This window comes from Chenopodium quinoa, unplaced genomic scaffold (assembly GCF_001683475.1).
Source record: "Chenopodium quinoa cultivar QQ74 unplaced genomic scaffold, ASM168347v1, whole genome shotgun sequence".
NCBI classification, from domain to species: Eukaryota; Viridiplantae; Streptophyta; class Magnoliopsida; order Caryophyllales; family Amaranthaceae; genus Chenopodium; species Chenopodium quinoa.
Window position 1 is genome coordinate 2,388,060 of NW_018743099.1, and position 10,272 is coordinate 2,398,331.

Consider the following 10,272-nt stretch of genomic DNA (forward strand, 5'->3'; position numbering starts at 1 on the left):
CATTATAAATAGCGAAAATATTAATTAACTAATTTATTAATTACCACCGTGTTTGCTAAAGTATCATTTTAAACCAGCATTACTAGCGAATGAAGATTATTGATACTGTATTGTTATTGTACTAGACATTTTAATTAACCAATAACATTTTTTAACCACTTTTTATACAATAAGAGTACACAAATTTTAAGGAAAATGATTTATACAACTATTAGGGTTACATATAAGAGATGTGAGATTAAACTATATATATTTAACAATAATTACATCTATTGACGCATCATTTTGTCATACATTCCTAAGTTAGTACTAATTAAAGAAATGTAATAAACGTATTTTCACAACCTTAAAAAGGCTACATATATCATTATCCAAATTTCATTAAATTTAAAGTTTAAAGTGACGTATTATATTTATGAAATGTCAATATACACATACCTAGACTAAAAAAAAAAAAGTAAAAAAAAATTGAAAATAATAGATTCATTGTGAAGAACTTTACTTTTAAATTTTTCTTATGAAAATCTATAAATACAAATAAAACAAATAACTTCCAAAAGATTTTTTTGCAACCTTGTTCGAAACACAATTTACTATGCACAAGCACATATAAGCATTCCTAAGCTATCATCTTTCAAAAAAAAGTATTCCTAAGCTATAAGTACAAGGAGGTTTTAAAACCTTTTTTTTCTAGGAATAATTTAGAGATATAGATCCTTATTGCAAGCTTGATTCGGAGACTTTAATTTTATCGTATAGGCAACATAGATTTTTCATTTAAGCTCAAACATGCTTAGCTTACATCCACGTATTATGTTACATAATCAAAATGAAGGGCATTTTTGTCATTAAACAATATGTAGTCCATTGAACTTTAAGCTTTTGTATACCTCCTTATTAATATGCATTTTTAAACCTTCTTGACAAACTAATTGTGCATCGAATTTCAAATCCTCCTTTCAAGTATTACCTACTTTTGTTGAACCTTCTTCTTACTTCTTCCTTTCCTCTTTCTCTCTCTTTCTCTCTTTTCTTCAATTACCTTCTTTAATTTCTCTCTCTATCTTTCTCTTACTTTTCTTAATTAGCCTTGGAGAGGCTTAATTGGTTCATGGATATTGATCCCTTGTGGGTTCTTGGGGGGTGTAGGTTTTTATCTTCAATTTGCATGGCTAAAACTAATAATAAAACACCACCATCATCATCACCAAGAGAAAATAACTACAACAAATCTCAACCTTTTATACTATTTCTCTCCTTCCTTTTCATATTCCTCCTCCTTGCTCGTCCTGCGGATCAGATAAGACATTCTAACATGGTATCGGAGCCAGACAGTCAAACCCTACCTGCCTCGACTGCTTCTACATCATCATCATCTACTGCGACGACATCAACCCTACGACCTAATAAGAAGGCTCATCATGAAAAAACATTGCCTTCTAAACAATTTGAAGCAAGTGAGCATGAAGTACCAAGCGGACCGAACCCTATTTCGAACCGGTGAGCCTTAATTAGTTATATATTTCTAAAGATTGCCGCCTCTTCATATCACAAGGGTTTGTGATTTTTCATGGCTTCATTCTGGTTGCATGGTGAGAGCTAGCTAGGCTTATTGCCACTCCATTTAGTTTTTCATTTTTTTTTACTACTTAATATGTTGTTATTTATTTTTATTTTTTTTAATTTCTCCTTTGAGCTTTTTAAAGATGTATAGCAAAGATACTACTATTTGTATGAACTCATTTATAACTTGCCTATATAGCTCATGGCTGGTATTGGTTTTTGTAGTAAATATAGTTACTCTTTGAGAGAGAGAAAGAGAGTGGGGGTCAATACTATTCTTCTATATTTTTTTCACTATTATTCTTCTATTATGTGCATGATATAGATAATTAATAAGATATTTTTGATTGGATAATAATTCTTTTTGTTTTTTCATTGTTTTCTTTCTCTTTTCTTTCATATTTTTGTTTGGCTTGCATCTAGAATGAATAAATTGCAATGATTATGATGATCTCGATTTTTCATGAAATTTGATTTAATTATTTTCCAATTCTTTCTTTCTTAGGAATGTAAATTACTAATAGTTATGCATTTACTTGTTCCTAAATTTGAAGATCTAAGTATAATTTTGGTGAAAATCACATGTTGCTCTAGAATAGTATTTTTATTTTAGAAAAAAAATAAGTTTACTCCGTATTACCTTATTTTAATTTGAATTATATATAATTAGATTTGATTTAATTATGATCTAAATTTTAAAAAATCTCTAGTAAGATATTACTAAGATGATGACTAATTATTTACCAAATTCGAACGTAGGGATAGAAGTATCAACGTAATAATAATAATCAATATTACAAGTGATCATAATGTAGAATAAACCTAGTTTTCGTACGATCTTTACTATGTAAAATGATCCAACTAAATAAATAAACAAATTAAGGATATAATTAATTAGAATTAGTGCATAAGATGGTGGAATTCAAAGCTAAGGGAATTGGAAATGGTAGATAAGAAGGGAATCTGAGGCTTTAGAACAGAAAATGTCAGAAATATATGTGTACAATAGTTAAAGAGGACCCCTTTTGTTTAGCTTTGTTTTTGCACTCTAAAATTACATTATTTACATGTATTTTGGATTCTCTTTATTTCCATGGTTTTCTTTTGTCACCTTCATGCACGCATTCCAATGAGTGACCAACTGATAGCATATAATTTTCATGTGTCATGTTATAATCTTTAGCATGATTTAGCAATTATTATAAATTTATAATTAACCTCAGCGTTTTGTCTATGGTATTGTTTTTTATTTACATAAAAAAATGCCAAATCATATAATAGTTGAATCATATCCTACCAAAAAATTTTGTTTGTATTATTGTGTGTTTTCTTATTCTTCTTTATGTGAAATTGAGAATACACCTTTCTCACTTTTGGAGTATACTAAAAAGCTAAGATTGAGTGAGTAGTACAATGTTTTTTATGTACTGTAATATATATGTTATGATATTACAACGATCATTTAATTAAGGAACATGTGAGAGGGTGACATTAACATGTCGTGGTAGTGTACGGGAAATACTTATCGATCACATCTTTTTTGACATATACTCAGTATTATTGTCATGTTGAGAGGGTAACATTAACAAAACATTGTAGGTTTAATTTTCTTTATCTTAAGGTGAAAATACATGCTAAGGTATCATATATTGTCTCAACCCTATTTCAACTTTTCAAGGGCATAAATCAAATTGATAGTGGCTATGTAAATGGTTTGTACACTGACATGCTCACCCAAAGAACTGGGAATTAGGGTAAGAAACCAACGCAGACATAAGGAATGAATCACGTATTGTATATGTTAGTGCCACCTTTGTCTCTCTTTGTTTTACATATTCGATCATTTACTTTATAATTTATGTGATCAAAATAATAATATTTGATCTTATATAGATTTTTATAAAAGTAAATAGATTATCATGTAAGATTTTGTTAATTAGATTCGTCACAATGTGTATTTACAGTATCGACTTTTCATAATTTTCATTAATACAATATAAATAAATCTATGATAAAAAAAAATGGAGGAATAAGACTATAAGAGTGCCTTTCTTGGATATATGTTAAACATATTGTAAATAAATTTATACGGTAACTTTGTTAATAGAATCATGAATCTAGGTTCTAATAGAGAACACATATCAAATTAGATTAGCATAAATTATATATTAGGTCGTTATTATGCATACTTTGTGCAGGATCAAAGTACAAATATATTATTTTAATGCATAAATTATTCATTAGGTCGTCACTATACATACTTTTTTTTTTTTTTTTGAAACAGTCATTATACATAATTTGTGCGGATCAAATAACAAATATACAATTTTTTTTATTTATTTTCGTTCGACAATAATAGTGGCATATGGGTATAATTGAGTGAACATTTTTCCAAAGTAATATCTACTGTATATTCTGTACAATCAAGAATAATGTCCTTGTTAGCAATATATAACTTCTTATTATTGACAGCACCAAAAACTATTTTGGAAAAAGGCTTCATTCATATCGTGTTTTGTTGTTTGGGAAAAAAAGAAGTCATTTTTACTTAAATAAAGTAATGATTTGTGATTCATTTCACAACGCTAAAGTCACAATTATGTGTCTAGGAATTTTATGAACAAAATAGGGAAATTCCTATGCTAAAGAATAATTTAATCATGTGACAAATTCTATGTGTTTATTAACATTCTATTTGTTCCAATAATATAACTATTTCAACAAATGACTTAATTATTCATGTGACAAAGCATGTCTTTACAAAGTTCAATTAATCTAATATTAGAGGCAGCAAATTGGATAAATTAGGATAACGAATAAACTATAGTCCAAATTAATGGACAAAAAAGTTACATGTATAAATTAAAGTTTTCATATTAGTGGGAATAAATGAATGAATGAATTTATAATTGTGCGTTTTTACTGTTACTCTAGTGTTGAACAATATATTTGCTGTATAAAAAATGAACAAATTAAATTTGTATGTTTTCTATGTGCTTTATTCAATATGATGATGTCTCAAAAGACAAGAAAAAAACAGAAGCAAATAAAAAAAGTTTATAAATAAAGGTATTAAAAGAAGTACATATGGTTTACTTTTTTGTCAAATTACTAAGAATTATAACATCTTTATATGAAGACTAAGGTAAGATTAGATTTTGGGAATTTTAGCAGTGTGAGTTGACATAAAGATGTGCACAACTAGTATAGTATAAGATTTTTATGCTCATAAGAATCATAAACATGGGCTAGCTTTCAATCAAACACAATAACTTTAGTAACACCATCTTTTTTCAGGGGAGCGGACTTAATTTTGCCAGCATTTTAGATGCTTATATTGGTTGGTATGGATTCCATTCACCAATCTTTGCTCCTTTTCTTGTTGAGTTTTGAGGGCTAAATGTGAATGTTTTTTTTTTTTAAAGGAGGGGCTGAGGGCTTAGAAGCGCTTTGGTTTACTTGGTCTAATGCTCCCTTTGTCTTTAGATTGAATCTAAATGTGCGCGATGCATGTTTTAGATTGTTTGAAACAAGTACGTTGAGGTTGACAGCTAAAATTAAAGTATGAAAGAAGTAAGTAGTTTTTAAGTACAACTACTCAAATGTTGGCTTATAGAATAGGAATAATAGGCTAGCCCTACATCAGGGAAAGGATCAATTCCATATGCATTATATACATAAGTTATTACTCCGTATCTCATATTATATCTTATGGCCTAAATTAATGATATTATTAAAGATATGCATTTTGAAATAATACTCTGTATGAAATTTAATTTACTTAATACAGAAACTGACGATTATTTTAGGAAAATTTGTTAAAAACCATCTTATAAAACACGAATTTTATTAAAAACCCTCTTTTAATTTTTTTTTTGTCAAAGCACACCTATTTTAATTTTTTTTTTTCTTTTGTAAAGTCCCACCACTCCCCGGATTCCGACCTTTGACTGTATCTCACTTCTCCACCTTAATTCCAGAAGAAACAAATTGATGAAACTTAGATTCACACAAATCAATTGTTCTTTGAAGAGAGAGTGGTGTTTTGGATTTCAATTGATAAACAGCAAGTACAAATTGGAGTTTTCCAGAATCAGAAGATAAAGATCGAGAAGAGTCGTTTCGCTTGTTAGGATTTCGGCGACGAGCAAGAAGAGAAGGAGCAAGAAATTGGGATGACGGAGCTTTTGGGTTGCCATTGATGTTGTAGTTGAGGTTGGATTATGGGACTGAGAGGGAGGTTGGGGTAACGGCAGAGTGAGGTTGCGGAGTTTGCCGCCATTGGAGGTGATGGAGGAGAGAGAGTGCAAAGGTTCGTTTAGTTAGTTGTTGCAGTGGAGCGGGAAAGAGGTCAAAGGAAAAGAAAGGGGGGAGTTTAGTAGAGGTCAACGCCGGAAACCCAACCAATGGTTGGAATCGGGTGGGGTGGGACTTTACAAAAAATTAAAAAAATTTAAAAGCAGGTGTGCGCTTTGACAAAAAAATAAATTATAAGATGGTTTTTAACAAAATTTGTGTTTTATAAGATAGTTTTTAACAAATTTTCCATTATATAACTATTCCATAAGTCCATAGTATATGTGTTTCCGGCTATTTATTTGGGGATAGAGAAAATAATATTTTCAATCAAAATTAATAGTACATGTTATGCGTATACTAGATGAAACCTGTGCGATGCACGGTTTGTTTGTATTTTTTCAAATGACATATTTTACTAAATATATATTTATCTGATAAATTTTGTGATATTTGCTTGTTTACTACTTGAATTTTTTACTATAAAATGAATTATTAATTCTGTGTTTCATATTTAGATAAAAATTCCTAATATAAAAAGATAATATTTTATTTCACAAAGTTTCATATATGACTGGTCACACCGTGTGGCCAGGTTTATTTGTTCAGGAGTTACTCAGTTGGTCAAGGGTTACTTAATCGATCAGGGTTACTCGGACGATCAAGGTTACTCGGTTCAGTGTTTTGGTGTGTCTCAGCCGCCACACGATATGGCCAGCCACACAGAAAACGCGTTGATTTTATTTTTATAATTAATATAAAATTTTAGATCTAAAATAAATTGCAATTCTTTTTTTTCATTGGCTAAAATATAACATTTTCCTATGTGACGCTCTAATAAATTTTTATTTATTATTATATTCCTACGTAGCGCTTTAAAAATACTAATCTTACGTGGCATAATGCTATTGTAGTGTTTTAAAAATATTAATCCTACGTAGCGTTTATTTTCTTATAATCTTACGTAGCGCTTTAAAAAAACTAATCTTACGTGGCATGATCCGATTGTAGCGTTTTAAAAATATTAATCCTGCGTGGCGCTCTAATAATTTTTTAAAAGTTAAAATCCTACGTGGCGCTCTAAAAACTCGGGAAAAAACTCCCTTATATATATATATATATATATATATATATATATATATATATATATATATATATATATATATATATATATATATATATATATATATATATATATATATATATATATATATATATATATATATATATATATATATATATATACTAGTCTTATGCCCGAGCGATGCCCAGATGGTTGATAAAAGGGTTTAGGATAAACTTTTTGGATTGAATGTTAAATACGATCATATAATCCCTTTTGATAATGCAGGATATTTAGACATATTGAATTGAAATATTTTTTATTAAATTGAAATTATTTTTACTGAACTAAAAGTAATTTTACCAAAACAAAAATTATTTTTCACGATTAAATTTTTTTTCACTAATTCTCTATTATTTTTGTAAATAAATTAAATATACTATAAATGGATCTTATTTTAAAGAATTTTTTAAAACGAATTTTATGATGGAAATAGTGCCGAATTATAAGATATTTAATAAAAGTTAAGATTAATTTTGTATATATGAAATATTAGAAGTATATCGATAATAAAACACTACAACTTTTTTATTTTTAAAAATTTATCCAAATTTCGTTTACTTATCATCATATGTGTCACAATAATACCTATTTGTCGCCTACGTGGCGTGACACTTGGCAAAAAATTGGAATGTCAAGTGTCGCTATCTCTTGTCCTGGCTGCGAGACCGGCTTTATATGATATGATATTAGATTTTAGCTAGACTTTTAGATATTAGTAAATCTAATCTATTAACTATTACTAAAACAAAACATTGCTGACATCATAAACCCTCAAACTATATCCAACGTGTCATTCTCACATTAAAGTTTTTCCCTCCAATTCTATATGTGACGTCATCAATTATTAATGATTTTTTATTTTCATTTTTAATCTACGCTTTTGACTTCAATGCATAAGTGTCTATATAAAATTCAATTAACCAAGTTTCTCTCTTAAATTATAGTTTCACATACCTAATTTGTTTGATGTTTGATCGTGGTTTCAATTTTTTTTTTTTTTTTTTTACTTTCGTTAAATGTAAATTATTTTTTATGTTTAATTCTAATCTTCATATACAATAATGTAATGCAACAGAATATAAATTACAAGAAACATTAATTCTAACTGGGGGATAACCTAGTAACATACTATAATGGAATGTGCAATATCGCCAATATATATACACTTGTTCCCCAAAAAAAAATGAAAAGGTCGTCATATAATAAAACATGTTCCTTGGTTCGTTGTGTCTTGGAGCAGACTGTCCACGCATCATCAAACACACCATGCTCCTCCGTATATAATTTCTGATAGAATATTTCAATTTTTGTGATTTGTGATAAGTTAGATTTTTAATAAAGAGAAACAGTCTTAAAGCGAAAGAAGACATGGGAGTTAGCATGTTAAACTGTGTATGTATCAAATTATCAAAAGACATGTCCGATATGATGGACTATATATAAAGCGCGAGCAAGTGAGTCAAGGAATTGATTCTTATATACGTACCTTCGACCTTATGCCTAAGATGGTATCTAATTGTATTGTATGTGATTAGGCCGTACGTTTCCACAAATTCTTCATAGTGTCATCAAGACGTGCGTTCATTGCTATTATACGCGCTAAGAGCTAGGAGCGAGCTCTGTCAAATGCACGCCAAATGCCTTCAATGAACGAACGGCTTCAAGTATGGTTGGTGAGTTGGTTATCTATACGACGAGCTTTTATAATCAAGCTTCCGTCAAGTTTCATTGCATTTCTATATGTCAATCGAACTCCACTGTAATTGATTTCGCGAAGCCATTGCGTGCATGAAGATGTATTATTGTGTCACAAAGGATAACGCTATTATTTTCTCCTAAAGGATAAGTTGCATTCGATTCTCTTTTGGTTCTTCATGATTAGTGTTTAAACATTGTTAATTTGAGCACACATCTTTACCGGATCCAATTCTCTATGGTTTCATTATAGTTAAATTTAAACACTATTTGACTATTTTTCATATTGATATTACATAGTTGGTGCATGTATTATCTCAAATTTATACAGAGATAAAAGCATTATATTATATTACCTCCGTTTTTTTTTGACACATTTTGACTTTGAGCATTATTCACATAACCTACTTTGATTTCATTTTGTGATTTAGTGTTAAATAAATACATATATAGTCATGTGGGATCTTGTTAAATTCATCTCAATATCTACTTTCTAAATATACGTAACTAAAGAAATTTATATTTAAAAGTATGTGTTGACAAACGTGCTAAATGAAATGTGTCAACTAATAAAAAAAACAGAGGAAGTATGATGTTATTATTCGATATTTTTATGAGCCATCATGGAGCCATGGCCAATATAATTTAAAATATATCTTCTTTCAAACACACAATGATTAATAGCTTGATTACTGTGCATATTATGATGTAATTAGGCTAATTAATTATCCTATTTCTCGACACCATGTTTTGTTAATTTTGTAATGGTGAGAATATTGGGAGCACCTTTATGACTAAGAACACTAATATGTAGGTGCATCAATTAGATTAAAATATAAAAAGTTAACAGTAATTCAGTAAAACTAATTCTAACCTACTGCAATTAACACTAATTCCAACACTAATAGTGGTACTGGTGAATGAAGTTTAACGGTACACTAATATTCAATAATTTGAAGTTACAAGCAATGGCGGATCTATGTTACGTTTTTATGGATGGTGGATCGCCACTGTCCACTGACCGCATACCTATCAATAACAATGCGATGTTAAAAAAGTACAAATTAAATAAGGAATAGTAAATTTTTTCATATACAAACCAAACAGATTAAACAAATCCAATATATAGCTAAAATTTGAATTAGATTAAACAATTCAATATATAGCTACAATTTGAATTAAGTTAAACAATTCAATTTATTTAAACTATGATTTTTGATAATCATGCATCAATCATTTGATTAGCTAGCATATCATCAACCATTTAACTTAGCTAGTATATAATTATCAACCATTAAATACTAAATCAGAATGTTCTATTATTGTCCATTCAATTTTCCATGACCAAGTGCCGACCAAAACCTAGGAGAGGGGCCAAGAAACAAGAGTTATTTAACCTAAAAAAACAATAAGTAGGTAACAATCGACAATAAAAAATAAAACTCAATACTGCAACATCAGGTGTGAAATAAAATTGCTGAACTTTATCAAAAAAAAAAAAGAAAGTAAAACTTATTAGTAGCCAAGCCAAATAGCCAATGTTCACAAAAGATTTCGCCTTAGCCACCCTCGTGGTTAAGAGTTTGTTCTCT